Source organism: Pinus tabuliformis, chromosome 7 (assembly GCF_031772625.1).
Source record: "Pinus tabuliformis cultivar Carrire ecotype Pingquan chromosome 7, CPIR1, whole genome shotgun sequence".
Taxonomy (NCBI): Eukaryota; Viridiplantae; Streptophyta; class Pinopsida; order Pinales; family Pinaceae; genus Pinus; species Pinus tabuliformis.
In genome coordinates, this window is record NC_142293.1 from 83,234,838 (window position 1) to 83,251,837 (window position 17,000).

The window sequence follows — 17,000 nt, forward strand, 5'->3', positions numbered from 1 at the left end:
TACAAAAGTGCATATGATCTACACCTCTTACCCCACTCTCCTCGTGTCATATCCGCAGCGGTGATGCGAACGGTCCTAGATTCGTCGCCCACTGCCGCAAATGCGTCGCCTCCGTTGCACTGTGACCCCGCCCCTGACTTCCGACCAGGGAAAAGAACCTGTTCTCGAATTTCCCTCGGAGCAGTCTTAAAGCGAGTCGCCATTTCCCTCGGCTACGCTCCCCCTGCCCCCCTAATGCTCCAGCGATCTCTTCGTCCGCGGGATCCCATTATAAATCGATATATAAGTAGCCCCACGTTGCAAAAACGACGCACAAAAAATGGGGGAGGGTGCAACACTAGGACTTCCCGGGAGGTCACCCATCCCAGTACTACTCTAGCCCAAGTGCGCTTAACTGCGGAGTTCTGATGGGATCCAGTGCATTAACGCTGGTATGATTGCACCCGCAAGGACCTCGCCCCCTCCCCCTCTTCAAGGGACACCGTCGAGCCACGGGCCCTCGATCCGAAACGGTTCGGCGCAGGGGCTCGCCCTCTCCCCCGACTTGGCGGCGCCTCCCGCCCCGCGGGGAGCCAGCGGAAGAACGGACGAGCGAAAATGAAAAGAAGAGAGAGAAGGAAAAGGCGTAAGTTCCGCGACCACCGACGACGCTGCGTGGAGCTCGCGCGGCCTTTCCGTGAACCCTCCACGGTTCTTCCGGAATTCGAATTCCTACAAAAGCACATACGATCTACACCTCTTACCCACTCTCCTCGTGCCATATTCGCAGCGGTGATGCGAACGGTGACTCCTAGATTCATCGCCCACTGCCGCAATACGTCGCCTCCGTTGCACTGTGATCCCGCCCGTGACTTCCGACCAGGGAAAAGAACCTGTTCTCGAATTTCCCTCGGCGCAGTCTTAAAGCGAGTCGCCGTTTCCCTCGGCTACGCTCCCCCCGCCCCCTTAATGCTCCAGCGATCTCTTCGTTCGCGGGATTCCATTATAAATCGATATATAAGTAGCCCCACGTCGCAAAAACGACGCACAAAAAAGGGGGGAGGGTGCAACACTAGGACTTCCCGGGAGGTCACCCATCCCAGTACTACTCTAGCCCAAGTGCGCTTAACTGCGGAGTTCTGATGGGATCCGGTGCATTAACGTTGGTATGATCGCACCCGCAAGGACCTCGCCCCCTCCCCCTCTTCAAGGGACACCGCCGAGCCACGGGCCCTCGATCCGAAACGGTTCGGCGCAGGGGCTCGCCCTCTTCCCCGACTTGGCGGCGCCTCCCGCCCCGCGGGGAGCCAGCGGAAGAACAGACGAGCGAGAATGAAAAGAAGAGAGAGAAGGAAAAGGCGTAAGTTTCGCGACCACCGACGACGCTCCGTGGAGCGCGCGCAGCCTTTCCGTGAACGATCCGCGGTCCTTCCAGAATTCGAATTCCTACAAAAGTGCATATGATCTACACCTCTTACCCCACTCTCCTCGTGTCATATCCGCAGCGGTGATGCGAACGGTCCTAGATTCATCACCCACTGCCGCAAATGCGTCGCCTCCGTTGCACTGTGATCCCGCCCCTGACTTCCGACCAGGGAAAAGAACCTGTTCTCGAATTTCCCTCGGAGCAGTCTTAAAGCGAGTCGTCGTTTCCCTCGGCTACGCTCCCCCTGCCCCCCTAATGCTCCAGCGATCTCTTCGTCTGCGGGATCCCATTATAAATCGATATATAAGTGGCCCACGTCGCAAAAACGACGCACAAAAGAGGGGGGAGGGTGCAACACTAGGACTTCCCGGGAGGTCACCCATCCCAGTACTACTCTAGCCCAAGCGCGCTTAACTACGGAGTTCTGATGGGATCCGGTGCATTAACGCTGGTATGATCGCACCCGCAAGGACCTCGCCCCCTGCCCCTCTTCAAGGGACACCGCCGAGCCACGGGCCCTCGATCCGAAACGGTTCGGCGCAGGGGCTCGCCCTCTTCCCAGACTTGGCGGCGGCTCCCACCCGCGCGGGAGCCAGCGGAAGAACGGACAAGCGAGAATGAAAAGAAGAGAGAGAAGGAAAAGGCGTAAGTTCCGCGACCACCGACGACGCTCCGTGGAGCGCGCGCGGCCTTTCCATGAACGATCCGCGGTCCTTCCAGAATTTGAATTCCTACAAAAGTGCATATTATCTACACCTCTTACCCCACTCTCCTCGTGTCATATCCGCAGCGGTGATTCGAACGGTCCTAGATTCATCGCCCACTGCCGCAAATGCATCGCCTCTGTTGCACTGTGATCCCGCCCCTGACTTCCGACCAGGGAAAAGAACTTGTTCTCGAATCTCCCTCGGAGCAGTCTTAAAGCGAGTCGTCGTTTCCCTCGGCTACGCTCCCCCTGCCCCCCTAATGCTCCAGCGATCTCTTCGTCCGCGGATCCCATTATAAATCGATATATAAGTAGCCCCACGTCGCAAAAACGATGCACAAAAAAGGGGTGTTGGACAGGTAAATCCCCTCTACGGATAGAGGCGATCCCTACTAGCCCAGAATGGGTCTAGCAACAATCAATCAATGCTACTGTGCAAGTTCCTAATTGCAAATAAAAGAGAGGCAATGAACACCTACTTGGATTCCAACGCTATTGTTTGATGAAGAGGTGTCGTTCTCGCTCCTTCGCTTTGGCCGGTCACGATCTTCCACGATCCCCGTAGATAGATACCTGCACACACGAAGAGAAATGCAAACACAAGCGTGAAATCTAGTAAACGCAATTATACATCAGTCAGAAAGGATGTAATTCACATCAACCATTACAAAGACAAAAGAGAATGGAACCATAACAGTAGTCATCTATTATTAATCAATAACAGAGAAAGGTACAACCAAAGTTCTGACGCTGAGTCCTCCTCTAGAGGGTCCAACCAGCAAGTCTCTTAAGCATTCACCCTTGGAGGTAGATTCTCCCAAGACAAAACTCTCTCTCACACAAGCAATACTCACAACCTTCTTTAAGCTTCCTCTAGCAAATCCACACTTGTCACACCAACTACCTACTAGCAGCAGCACTCTAAGCACTATGAATTCCACACTATCCAAACTAGCTGCTCATGGCAATGGTAGAGGCTTAAATAGGAGAAGGAGTCTCCATGAATGGTGGGAGGATGGGCTTATCTCCAAGGAAGGTGGCTCAAATGACGAACAGACATGCCATAGAAGGTAGGGCGACATTCACAAGGCCAACAACCAGGTCTGGAGTCATCTGGAAGGCTGGCTGTTAGAACAAACTCGCCCAAACAGGATCAGCGCGGGTGCATAACTGGACTGGTGCGCTGACGTCGCATCTTAACAACAGAGCAGGCTGTGTCAGCGCGACTTAATACAAGCATAGGATGCGCTGGGTCATGAAATTCGACCAGCGCGGAAAACCCGTGTGCTTCCGCGCTGGCAGCGCATCAGTTACACTATCAGCCGCCAGTCAGCGCGGTTATTTTAATAACAGTCGCGCTGATGAAATAAACTTTGGCAAAGTGGGTCATTTGGCCAGTTCAGAGAGCATGAGCATGGTTATTTTGAATTCATGATACAGTAGGGAGACTGACAAGGAGACAGTGACAAATTACTGCGTAACAGATGCCCCCTAAAGCATGAAGCCCGAGAGAGTGGGAGGGGTGAAATGCTTTACAAAACTGCTGAACTGGAACTCCACCAGGAAGGACCTGCACGTATGTACAACTGATATCTCGATTACATGTAGTCTAGGCATGGGCGCAGCCATCCAAAAGACATACGAAGAAGGTCTGTGGTATGGACGCAGCCACCCAGCTGAAGAGACCATGATGATAAGAAGGTATGGTCGCAGCCATCCTAAAGACTCAGGTATGGGCGCAGCCATCCATCAATGAGTCATGTAATAATAATTCACAAAATCGCAGCCTGGTTCATAACAGACAAAAACCAGGGTCTTGCGCTCCATCCCAACCCGAACAAAGTACAAGTCCAAGCATGTGAATACATGAGCTGAAGCCGAACATGCATGAACATCGTCTGATTACCAGCCAATAATGAAAATTGTTAACAGACGCGAGAGGTACCACCAATAATGACAATGGTCCTCAAGGTACTTATAGGTACAATCCGCAGTGTGTGAATCAATGAGCTGGTGTCGAACACCCGCAGAATCATCCGAGCAGAGGCCAATAATGAAAACCTCACGTCGAACACGAAGAACCTGCCATTGAGGCATGCAGGCTCTAAGGCACCTGAAGGGAGTCTCTAGGTCACCTTCGTGGATAATGAGCTGAAGTCGACAGGAAGTAACCTCGATCGAAGGTGGGCCATAATGTTTCCCACATCATCGACACGAGACAGAGAAGGATAAAATATTTTGTGTGAGACATCAGAGGGAGGTGGTAAGCTTGCAGAGGCCAACTGCTCTTGAACATATCGGCGACACGACAGCGGATTTGGCAGTATCTGACATCAAATGAGCAGAGGTCATGGTGACAAGGCAATGAGCAGATGAGAGGTCAAATAGGATAACCCGAACCCACGGAGGCTAGTGTAAAACAAGATGAGAAATCCCCACCCAGACACGAATGCAGACGAGTGCCATGTTCAAGAGCGACATACTGCTGACACAACCATTATTACAGTTTCATTTTCCCCACCATGTCTGGCAGGTACCCCGATTATTTTTGGATGACAAGCTTGACGGGGATAGCATATGCTTGGAAAACGTCATTTTGATGGTGTCCGATGTCATTAAGTTTTAACGAGTCTGACAAAGGAAGAACTCGGCGTCTTTTCCTGTTTAGAGAGTCTGAAAAGACAACGGAAAAGAAAACTCCAGGGGGGTCCTTTTTCGTAAAGTTGTGTCTCTCGAGCCCGAAAAAGTATAAAACAATGCTCGAAAGAACCGCCCGACCAGTATGATCGAGGAGTACTTTTCGTGAATAGTGACTTCGACCCGAAAAAGTAAAAAAGCGGTCGGAAGTACGTCGTTTTGGGGCCAATAACGAGTGCGAAATGACAAACACCCGGCAATCCTTTTAAGTTAAACGGTCGAAAAAAGAGCTTTAAAAGCGACCGCCTCTCGTTCCGTTTAACGAGTCGAGAGGGAACCCGGCAATCTTTTCTTGCTTTACGTCGGAAAAGAGCTTGAAGACGACATTTTTTGGGACCAAGTGTTCATAGAACCGTTGCGACCACGCCGGTTACTAGAACCTGCACAAGAACACCACCCGCGTAAACCTGTTCGACATGTTAAAAAACATAGTAAAACATGCATAAAAGCATAATATAGCGACTGTTACACAGTAATTTATCACTGCCTTCCTGTCAGTCACCCTGCTGTGTCCAGAAGTCACAATCACTAAGTGTTTGATCCCTGAACTAGCTTAAAACCCATTTTTCCAAAGTTTTGTGCATCAGCGCGTCTGTTCCTAAAATAACCGCGATGACCAGCGCCTCACAGTGTATTTCGTGCGCTGCCATCGCGGAAGAACATCACTTTTCCGCGATGACGCACAGCGCGGCTTTCCCGTGTTCTTCCGCGCTGACATGACTTGTTCAGTTATTGTTATGTGCTGACAGTGCGGCAGTCTCCATATAATCCGCGCTGATCCAGTTTGGGCGAATTTGTTCAAACAACCAGCCTTCCAGATCTCTCCAGGCTTGGTTGTTAGCTTTGTGAATATCGACTCCCTTCTATGGCATGTCTGTTCGACCCTTTGCAACTACTCCCCTTGAAGATAAGCTCATCCTTCCACCTTTTTAGGAGACTCCTTCTCCTATATAAACTTCCACCATTACCATGAGCAGCTAGTTAGAAACTAGTGGGAACTAGCTAGACTTAGCTTGGATTGCACAGAGCTTGTAGTGCTCAGATTGCTGCTATAGGTTTGGTGTGTTAGGAGTGGAAGTGATTCATTGCTTGGGGAAGTTTGTTTGTGACATTCGTGTGAGAGAGAGAGAGTTGTTTGTCTTGGGAGAACCATCCTCAAAGGTGAATGCTTGAGATACATGCTGACTGATCCCTCCTGAGAAGTTTATCGACGTCAGAACATTTGGTTGTACTCTTCTCTATTCTGATTAATAATAGATGACTGCTATTATTGTTCCATTCTCGTTTGTTTATGCAATGGATAAATGTGAATTATGTCTTTTCTGACTGACATATAGTTACTTTTACTAGGTTTCACGCTTGCGTTTGGTTTCTCTTCGTGTGTGCAGGTGTCCGTTCGCGGGGATCGCGGGGGACTGTGACCAGCCGAAGCGAAGGAGCGAAGGAGACATCTCTTCGTCCAACGACAGCGCAGGAATCCAAGTAGGTGCTTTTTACTTCTTGTTTAAGTGTAACTAGGAACATGCGTGGCAGCATTGTGTGATTGTTGCTAGACCCCTATTGGGCTAGTAGGGATCGCCTCTATCCGTAGAGGGGATTTACCTCTCCAACAGCGACATTAGTGCTAAATCCATGGTAAAAACATCACAAAAACCCACATTTATAAAAAACCATAGTCAATTACAAAATTTTTTACCATAAATAGGGGGGTAAAAGTCATTTTTTACCATTGTTACCATTTTGAGTTGTGAAGAACGTTGTGGAGCTGCGAGGTTGACGGAGCGATTTCCATCCCGTGCGGACACCGTTCATCCGGCAGCTTGATCCAGGTAGGTTCTCCTCTCCCTGGGCTTCATTTCAAGCCTTTTTTGCAGCATTTCCACGGTGGGATTGGGCCATTTGGGCGATTTTTTTTAGCGTTGATGCGCTCTCGGTCAGCGCGGATTTCCGCATCGGGTCCGCGCTGATCGATTAAATTTACACACACCACCTCTCGGGTCAGCGCGGAAAACACGTGTGCTTCCACGCTGACCCAAGGAAAAAACAACGGGGCGCCATAATCAGCGCCACTGTTTTAAAAACAGTCGCGCTGACGCCGTGAAATTTTGTTTTTAAGAAATTGAACGTACAAACTCCAACGGTTAGTGCCCTAATATTTTTTCATGGTCATGCAGGACGCAATGGCATTTGTTTGGCAAGAGAGGGCTCACGATAACGAAGACATAGCAGCTTATGCCAATGCGGATTGCCGAAATGCAATGCGGGCATGCGGATTCTTAAAATTTTTCCTCACTCCGCGCCTGAGGGCGCAACCTGATCTCCTCGAGCTCTTAATCAGAGCTTGGAACCCAGTTGATGGAAAATTCACGATCCGTGGCCGTGATATCGAGTTCGATTACACGGACATTTATTTTTTGACTGGGTTGTCACGCCGGGGCGAGATGCCCATTCTGGAGGGGCAACGGCCCAGCGGTGAGACCCTTGACCAGCTCATGGCTCGAGTGTGCCCACGGGCCGTTAAAACACGGAGTGGGAAGGTGGGTATTCCGACGGTGGATGACATCGTTCTTCGCACCATACTTTTCATGGTGACACGGGCAGCGGGTTGCTTGGCCAATCATGAGGCCTCAAAGACCCATTTACTATTAGCTCTCGAGTGCTTACAGCCCACCATATTCAACTGGGCAGCAGCAGTAACAAACAGCATGAAGAGGCAACTGAGCAACTGTCGACGCGGAGAGTCGAAGCAGTTCGGTTATGGGTCGCTCTTACTTCCGCTCATGCTGGAGCGGGTGCCGGCCTTACAGCTACAGGACATGGTCGTGGACCCACCCAGGGGTCCCCGGGAGACGAGGGCCAGTCGATGGGGCCATGTCATGCCGCGTGGAGGTGGCGGCCGCCCAGTGGCATGGGGTGTTTATTTTCGAGAGTGGCTGGATCGGCAGGTCATTTTCGTAGAGGACTGGCCATATGCCGGTATCAACTTCCGCGGTGATCCCGACATGCCACTGCCCGCGGGAGAGCTTTTGGACGATGGAGGTATGACACTTGATCTCTTTTTAATTTTTATCTTTTGTAATGTTTTTTAATTTTTCATGTACATGTCTTGATGAATGCTATGATGTGCAGATGTGGGACCCGCGAGACCCCTTGGTCTAGCCCCAGAGGCACGGAGAGAGGGACAGGGCGCTGGAGCCCTAGCCTTGGCTCCTCCAGGAGTCAACACACCGGAGATTGTGCTACAGAACCTTGAGGGTTTGCTGGCGGGAGTGCCAGATTACCAGGGGATCGAGGAGGTCCCCATAGCATCTCAGATCCACACAGTGGGGGTGGAACCCAGGATGCACCGCCTTTTGAGGCGGGTGGCACGGGCAGTCGTGTGCTACAGAGAGCACAACCCAGCATAATAGACATCTAGGTTTTATTTCCACTGATGTTTTTTTTTTGAGAGACACGTGTCTCAGATGTAATGAGGACATCGGCCTTACTTCAGACATATACACTTATTTTTGAGCGCCTTAGTGCACCACACGATATATATATACCGATTTTGGATGGATCTTTTACATATGATGATGTTTTATATGCTATGCAAATGTCTAACACAAATGTGATCTAATTGTATCAGTTGCACAACATGCGATCCACATATTTTCATTTTTTATGCAAGCTTAAAAGCACACATGCAAACTATGCTTGGAAAATAATTTATTTACATATGCTTATTCCATGGTCTTATTATGCTTTCTATGTCTTCTTGTATGATGTTTATCTATTACGCAAATTTCTGTCTAACACATGGTTCGCCAATGCATCAGTTAATGTGTTTAATCGTCTCGGAATGTGTTGATATGTGATGTAATCAAAATTCCTTTCTAACAATCTTACACGTAAATACAACCTTAGAATGCGTTGGTCTCTGACGGAATATCGCCCGTTGAGTTGATGGACGACAAGTTGAGAGTCCAGGTTCACCACCAATGCACGAATGCCGAGATCAACTGCTTCGGCAAGTAATTCAATTACAGCACTGTATTCGGCAACATTGTTGGTGGTACGACCCAAGCACACGCCTTGAAGATCTAGCAACTCGCCGTGAGGATCGTAGATCGCCCACGCCGCAGAAGACAAATTGCAAGTGCTACGGCAGGCGCCATCAGCGAAACCAACATAAGGTGTACTAGACATCTGCACAAGAAGCAGAAAACACAATAAGAGGCAAACACGCCTTCACACCAAAGCAAAACAAGAAATCATGCACACATAACACACTTGCTAAAAACACACGTATGTACAAACTAGGTGCACGAAATCATGCATAGTATTTCTTCAAATAGAGCCCGTTGCGGGGCTTGTCGAGAGGATTTCCTTCGTAGTCGATCAGCTCATATGCCCCCTTTTGCAAAACTCTCTTCACGATATAGGGGCCTAGCCACATGGATTCGAGTTTACCTGCCCCCATCTTATCCTTAGCTTGATCATAGAGCAGTACTAGATCTCCCTCAACAAAGGAATGAGGTTGAATGGTATTGTCGAAGTGAACCTTAACCCTCTTCTTCTGTGCTTTAATAGCTAGAGAGGCTAAGCGACGAGTCTCGTCCAGTCGTTCTAAATAAATAAGTCGTTCCTCCACCGGAGTGGTGTTGGGAAGCAACTCGACAGCTAACTTTAACGAAGGAATCTCACACTCAACAGGAAGGGTGGCCTGCAGTCCATAAACAAACTGAAAAGGAGTGAAACCGGTGGCGTCCTTCACGGAGGTCCGATAGGCCCATAAGGCGGGGAACAGCATCAGATGCCAGTTAGACTTGTGCGTACCCACGGTACATTGGAGCATTGTGATCAAAACTTTGTTCACAGCTTCAACTTGGCCGTTGGATTGAGGGTAATACGGCGTCGAACTATCTTGACGCAAGCCTAGCTGGGTCGTTAGTTCCGTCATCTTGTGATTACGGAAATGTTTTCTGTGATCCGTGACGATAGCCTGGAGGACTCCGAACCGAGTAATGACATGATTAAACAAAAACTGTGCCGCTATGTAACCGTCTTCGTTCAATGTAGGCAACGCTTCGGCCCATTTGGTGAAATAATCCACGGCAACGATGATATACCCATGCCCCCCGGCTGAACGAGGGTTACAGGACGTATAATCGATGCCCCATTTGGCAAATGGACCTACGGTAACAACAGGGTGCAGTGGTGCAGGAGGTTCATGCATTTTCCGGTGGTAGATCTGACATTCATGACACACACGGACGGCAAGGATGCAATCCTTGAAGATAGAAGGCCAGAAATAACCAACACGGAGGATTTTCTGGGCGGTGGCATATCCGGACATGTGGCCGCCACAAGCGCCGGAGTGGCAGTCATTCAACACCCGCTCAGCCTCCTCGAGAGTCAAACATCGGCGGAGAACATAATCAACGCCGAGGCGGTACAGGGTATTGCCAATAATGTGATAGGGTTAGGATTGGTGACGAATCCTCCGTCGAGCGTCTTTCGATACATGGGGACGGAAGGAAGACGTCTGCAAATATACGATGATGTCCCCATACCAAGGGTCGAGGGTGCTGATTAGAAACAATGTTTCATCTGGGATATGCTCTTCCGAACGAGATGGTGCAGAAGGGGATGGCAAAGAACAGAGCAATTCTGCAAAGACCAGAGATTTCTTAGACTTGGCAGCAGTAAATTCCAAGTCAAACTCTTGTAGGATTACTATCCATTTCGAGTACTTGCCCCCTAGCAGCTGACGCGACAAGATGTAGGTCATTGGGTTGCAGTCGGAAATCACGGTCGTAGTGCGCAACAAGATATAGTGCCGGAATCGTTGGACGGCGTAGACAGCTGCCAATGCCAACTTCTCGACATAAGCGTAGTGAGTTTCTGTATCCAATAGATTGCGACTAAGGTAATAGATAACGTGCTCGTTGCCATCATCATCATCCTGCACCAGAACCATGCCGATGGTGGTGTCAGTGGCAGCTAGATAGAGAGTATAATCACGGTGGTAGTTCGGAGGTCTTAAGAGTGGGGCCGAGACAAGGAGGTCCTTGAGTCACTCGAAAGACTCCTGGGCGATGGCATCCCAACGAAAGGGTGTGTCTCGCTTTAATAACCGTGTGAAACCCTTAGCCACCTCGGCATAATTCGGAATGAATTGTCTAAGGAAATTCGCTTTGCCCTGCAAGCTCTGCAATTGCTGCAAAGAGGCAGGGGGAGGAAGATTCAAGATGGCCTCAACTTTGAGGGGATCCAGACGGATGCCTTCTCGGGAGACGATGAACCTGAGCAGTCGGCCTGATTCTACGCAGAAGACACACTTATGAGGATTAAGCCTAATGCGGTAGTGTCGACAGCGGAGAAAAATCTCACGAAGATGAGACGGATGGTCCTGATGCTTAGCTGAATGAGCTGGGAGGTCATCCAGATAAGGTTGTACAATGTGACGAATGTCGTGAAAGGCATAAGACATTGCATGTTGAAATGTAGCGCCGGCATTCTTTAGACCAAAAGGAAGCTTCTTATAGGCGAAGGTGCCCCAAGGACAAATAAAAGTCGTCTTATGCTGGTCCGTGGGTGCAATGTTGATCTGGTTATAGACAGAGAAGCCGTCCATAAACGAGTAAATTTCACTTCCTGCGCACTCATAAATAAGCTGATCAATGAAGGGCGTAGGGAAGTTATCCTTCGGACAGGCACGATTGATGTCACGGTAGTCAACACAGACCCGGATAGTGCCCTGCTTTTTATTCACAGGGACTATATTAGACACCCAATCCGTAAGGGGAATGGGGTAAATGAAACCAGCTTTAAGAAGCTTTTCGACTTCGGCCTTGATGGCTGCAGCCTTTTGGGGGTGCACAGGGCGTAAGCGCTGACGAACAGGCTTATCACCTGGGTATGTAGGTATTTCGTGCACCACTATACTAGGATCGATGCCCGGCATTTCCTCATAGGACCATGCGAAGACATCACGAAATTCACGAAATAGAGCAGTGTAGAGTTGAACTTCCTCTGGAGTGCAAGTGACTCCAATATGAATGTGCTCGACAATCCCTGGTTTGACAGAGATGTCGATCGGTTGGGTTTGCGTGATATTTCCCATATTGCCCTCTAAAGACACTTGATAAAGCTGGATGGGTGTTTGGAGGGGCGGGGATGGGACACACGAAGCAAACCGCTCGAGACATGCGGTCATTTCCGGATGGGGAGGGAGAAACGAAGAGCGGTGGTGGTGATCTGACCAAGGGAGCTCTTCGAGAGACATTGTCTCTATGATGGCTTCGTCGGAAGGAAATATTTCCTTCAATGGATCCGAAGTAGCCTCATCTCCTAGCCAAGGGAAATGAACATATGAATCGGGAACACTACTCGGGAGAGCAGTTTCATCAGGGGGTCGATGCAGCGACAATCTCGATGTAGTTGAGTTCGGCAGGACTCAACGGCATCATATCACCCCAAGAGTCTTCTTGATTAGCAGGAGGAAGAACCCACAGATCAGAGCGTACAGAGATCATGTTAATAGGGGCGATATTCGGAGGTGGGAGGGGAAAGACTCCCATTAAAGTGGGATCTTTGAAAAGTCCGGCACCCACGCTCTCGAGTGACTTAGAGGTATGCTCCACGAATGGCACATTACCTTCAAAAGAAGAGGCGAAGAAGGAGAGCTGGTCCACGGTGACAATCTTCCCCTGGTGAGGGAAACGAATGACGCGGAACAGGGAGGAAGCCACGGCTTGCATGGCGTATGTCCAGTTCCGTCCGAGGAGGAGGTTGTAGGTAAGATTAGCGTCAACAACTTCGACCTCCACTTCTACGGTCTTCCCTTCCAAAGAGATGGGCAAGCGTTGGAGGATATCGTAAGGACGGGACTCTCTTCCATCGAAAGCTTCTAACGTCGTAGGGGACTGACTCAAAGTAGGGGAACCAATCGCCTTCCAGCAAGCAACGGACATGATGCAGGTTGAGGCACCTTCATCAATAACCATACGATGAATCGTTCTGCTATTGATGATGACCTATATAAGGAAAGCAACTTGGTGAGGCAGTCTCTGTGTAAAACCCTCGAGATCAAAAGAAATCAAATCTGAATCTGTCGGGTCGATGCCACCAATAGCTGATAGCAAGAACTTCCTCTGGGAGGGGCAGCTCTGGAGGACTTCTAGAGCGGACATAGCAGACGGAGCCTGAGCTAAGTCCTCAATAATGCTATAGTGCTGGGCAGCACGAGCATTAGGGTTGTATGATGACTTCCTGAGTACACCTTTTGGAGGGGGTCGGGGGATCGTCTCAGTGATGGGCCTTTCGATGTGGAGAGGACCAGAACTAGACGGAGGAGCGCTGGAGGGAACCTCCGGCTCTTTCCCGGCACGAGATGGATAGTCTTTCGCTCGAGTTGAAACATGGATGGGAATCGTTCCAGCCATGAACACTTGAGAACCGAACGAGGAAGAGGGTTGAGACGGGTCTGCCACCATTTGAGTCTGCTGGGAAGGGAAAGGCTCTTTAAGCACGGCAGGAGTCCCAGGAGCACCTTTCAATAACCGACTAACTTCGGAAAGCCTTGGGCAGTCCTTAGTGTAGTGATCCTCATCACAGATGAGACAAGGATACTTAGGTTTTCATTTAGCTCCTTCCTCGAGTGGAGGCTTAGGGGAATCCTGCTTGGGCTGTCCAGATTTATCTTTAGCTTTCCCTTTCTTTTTCCCTTTTGAGGATTTATCCGCCGCGGTGAACTGAACGGCGTTTACCTCGGAGGTACTTCCAGGATTAGATTGGCCCTGAGGAGCATTTCCATTAGAAGCGTTCTGTTTTTGCTTCCCAGGGTTCGCGGCTGATTTCTTCAATGACGAATTTACAGAGCCAATGACTCCATCAACAGATGGTTTGGGCGAGCCTTGGGCTGTCCAGGCCTCGGGGCGTCTGGCAAATAATCATATAGAGTACCAACCCGACTGAGAGGATACAAGTCTAGGTACTGAGCTTGCGCGATCGCTTGCTCTTCAGTACACAAGCTCCCATGGCGATGTCTCGCGCAATCGCAGGGACAAAGGAAGTTGTGAACCAATCGGTCAGGAGTGATCAGGAATCCAGAATTTGATCAAGCGACGACGCCTTCTCCATTCATGTATATGATCAGATTATATGGGTCGCCGTGTCCTGTTTGAGAGACGTGAGGAGATGTGTCCCCGTCTCGTACCGAATGGGTAACTGAAAATGAGTTAAGAACGCCATAGCCACGAGTTGAAATCTTGAAACGTGCCGCGATTCAGCGCAATGTACCACTTAGCGGCCGAGCCGGTGAGAGTTCTTTGAAAGAGGCGGAGCCGGATAGAGTCATCAAGCCATGAGTTCGATGAACACCAGAGGTGATAGGTCATGACATGGGCTTGAGGATCTTCACCCGCTTTGCCATCAAATTTTGGACAATCACCGGGTATTTTAGTCGGAACTGGTGGCCAATACGGATTATGCAGAATGGGATCATTCATCAACTTGGACACATCCGGAAGTTCCAAAGTCGCTAAGAACGACAACTGAGGGTTAAAGGACATTTGTGGTTGTGGAAGGGGGGCGGTACCAGGGTTCCAACCAGGTGGTGGTTTCCCCCATGGACTCTGTCCAGATGGACCCGGCCCAAAAGGGCCTGGCCCATAGGGACCTTTCCCGCAGGGGTTCTATCCATATGGATTCTGTCCATATGCAGACAGTTGTCCCTGGGTCTGCCCCCCAGCACCCCATGTATTAGCAACTTGACCCGCAAGTGCGGCATACTGATAATTTTGGTAAGGAGTGACCTGCATCTGTTGATAATTTTGATAAGGGGTAAACTGAGTTTGCCCCTGGGGTTGCTGGTAGCCATACATTTGCTGGGCTCCATGCTGAGCCTGATAAGAAGGCTGCGCTTGGTAGGAAGGTTGGGGCCATGGCCCGCCTTGCATTTGATAACCCGTTTGAGTTTGGGGCCCAGAATAATGTCCTTGAACTGGCTAGGCTTGGATCATCTGGCCGGAAGGTTGGCCTGGTTGAGTTTGGGATAGACCTGTTTGCCCAGAAGGACGTACTTGTTGGGTGCCAGGTTGTCCTTGAGCAACCAAGGGTTGTCCTTGTGGAACAGATGGCCGAGCAGGCTGGACGGCTGGTTGACCTTGCGGTTGGCCGGCCTGTCCAGATGGATGATTAGGGCGGACAGTGGGTTGGCCTTGCTGCATAGAAGGCTGGCCCGTTTGTCCGGAGGGTTGTACTGGCTGAGCAGTGGGTTGGCCCTGCTGTACGTAGGGTTGCCCCCCTTGCCCAGAAGGTTGCATGGACTGGGCAGTGGGTTGGCCCTGCTGTACGTAGGGTTGCCCCCCTTGCCCAGAAGGATGACTAGACTGAGCAGTGGGTTGGCCCTGCTGCACGTAGGGTTGCCCCCCTTGCCCAGAAGGATACCCCTGTTGGACTGCTGGTTGACCTTGAGGAATATAATTTTGCCCAGCTTGTCCGGCGGGATAACCCTGCTGGAAACCAGGTTGGCCTTGTTGGATATAAGGCTGTCCTGGTTGTCCATACGGGTAACCTTGCTGGGTACCAGGTTGCCCCGGATAACCAGAAGGTTGACTCTGATAGGAAAAAGATGGACCACCAATGGCCGAAGGTTGTCCCGGGTAGGGTTGTCCTTGTGGGCCCCCAGATTGTCCTGGGTAAGACTGGCCATAAAGTGGTTGCCCTTGGGGGGCTTGCACATAAGGTGGTTGGCCTAGATTAGGTGGTCCTTGAGGTTGTCCAGGAATTGCCTGGCCCCCATGAAAAGAATGAGTACCCTACCGGCTCCCAAGTAATGGATAATGGTACCGAGACTTCAACAAAAGGTTGAAGAGGCGTGGTTTGAGTAAACTGGAGGTACTGGCCGGTAGAATCATAATAAAAGAGTGGACTCTGTGTATTTGGGTCCACAATGGGTTGCCCATGGGCATCATACGGCCCCCCTCCTGGAACAGGACCAGAAGAGGGTTGAGCACTTTGTGCAGGGTCGACGACTCCAGACGAAAGTTCCGGCTGGCCATTACTCACTTGACCGTGAGAGGGACCAGCCCCAGGGTTCGTAGATGAAGACGCTGTCACAGCACTGACGACCGGAGTTGAGTATGCTACACAAACAGTTGGAATCGTGGGAACTGAGGTAACAGGTGTATTATGGGGTTGTGAAACAAAGGGTTCCGTGGTGGCAATGACACTAGGATCCCATATAGTTGTAGAAGGACTCCTGGCAGCTATTCTATCCCTCATCGACTGATATCGTGGGGGGAGTGGGGAAGTAGCTGGAATGGGAGTGTCAATATTCGACACCACGGGTGTCTCACCTGCGCTAGGAGATGTCTCATCCATGTGGGAAGTGGACATCGGAGACGACATACCGGGAGGGGTAACAGGAATATCGTCCTCGTCGGGCTCCCAGATAGGGTTCCAATCTTCTTCGTAATCTTCGTCGCCCGGGGCGCGTACGTTGATAGGCTGGATACTCGGGATAACAGGAAGAGTATCGCTTACAACTGGTACCTCAGGAGCAACAGAAGATGGAGAACCTTGATCACTTGGGCCGGGAGTTGACGGGTCAGCCAGGATGACAAACCCCACACAAAAACCTAAAGGAAACTAACGATAAAGACCCTACTCAAGCTAACGCACACAAGAACTGACCAGGTAATTTTATCGTGGCCGAATAAATTTTTAAGACACAGGAACTAAACTAGGCCTTTTCATGTTTCAAGAGTCGAGAAAAGGACGAAAAGATGACTCTAGTCTCCTTCGAATGTTTAATGAGCATGAAGTGACAAGACGCTCACTGGCACCTTTTCTTTTAGGGAGTCCGAAAAGGATCAAAAGTGACTGCTCTGGAGATTCTAGGCAAAGAGTTTACCAAGCAATCCGTAAAACTGCTTATACATCTTGGCAATCGTATGAGAACCAAGGACTTTCCGTACTGCAGTCAATCTTCCCGAATGCTGTGTTCGGTGCGTTACGGTTCCGCAGGGCAGCAGACTAGGCTTCCTATGGATCAAGGATAAAAGCCTAGTGGGGTCTTCCTAAATACGCGACGGTACGTGGGAGCACAGTCCGCGTTAGACCACTATCGAGTCACAGAAGGAGGAATCACCCAACCGTAAGTGAAACAATAGTGACTACTGTTTTAAAGACGCCGAACACGTC

At 50.2% G+C, this 17,000-nt stretch overlaps 3 non-coding genes across 3 annotated transcripts; all 3 read right to left on the bottom strand.

Moving 5' to 3' along the window:
* Nucleotides 1–326: 326 nt before the first annotated feature.
* On the bottom strand, nt 327–445 carry LOC149245324 (5S ribosomal RNA). The gene has a single exon (XR_016267491.1). It is a non-coding gene; the product is annotated as a 5S ribosomal RNA (ribosomal RNA).
* Nucleotides 446–1,040: 595 nt separating this feature from the next.
* LOC149245325 (5S ribosomal RNA) lies at nt 1,041–1,159 on the bottom strand. Its single transcript, XR_016267494.1, has one exon. It is a non-coding gene; the product is annotated as a 5S ribosomal RNA (ribosomal RNA).
* A 592-nt stretch (nt 1,160–1,751) lies between these two features.
* On the bottom strand, nt 1,752–1,870 carry LOC149245326 (5S ribosomal RNA). Its single transcript, XR_016267390.1, has one exon. It is a non-coding gene; the product is annotated as a 5S ribosomal RNA (ribosomal RNA).
* Nucleotides 1,871–17,000: the final 15,130 nt, after the last annotated feature.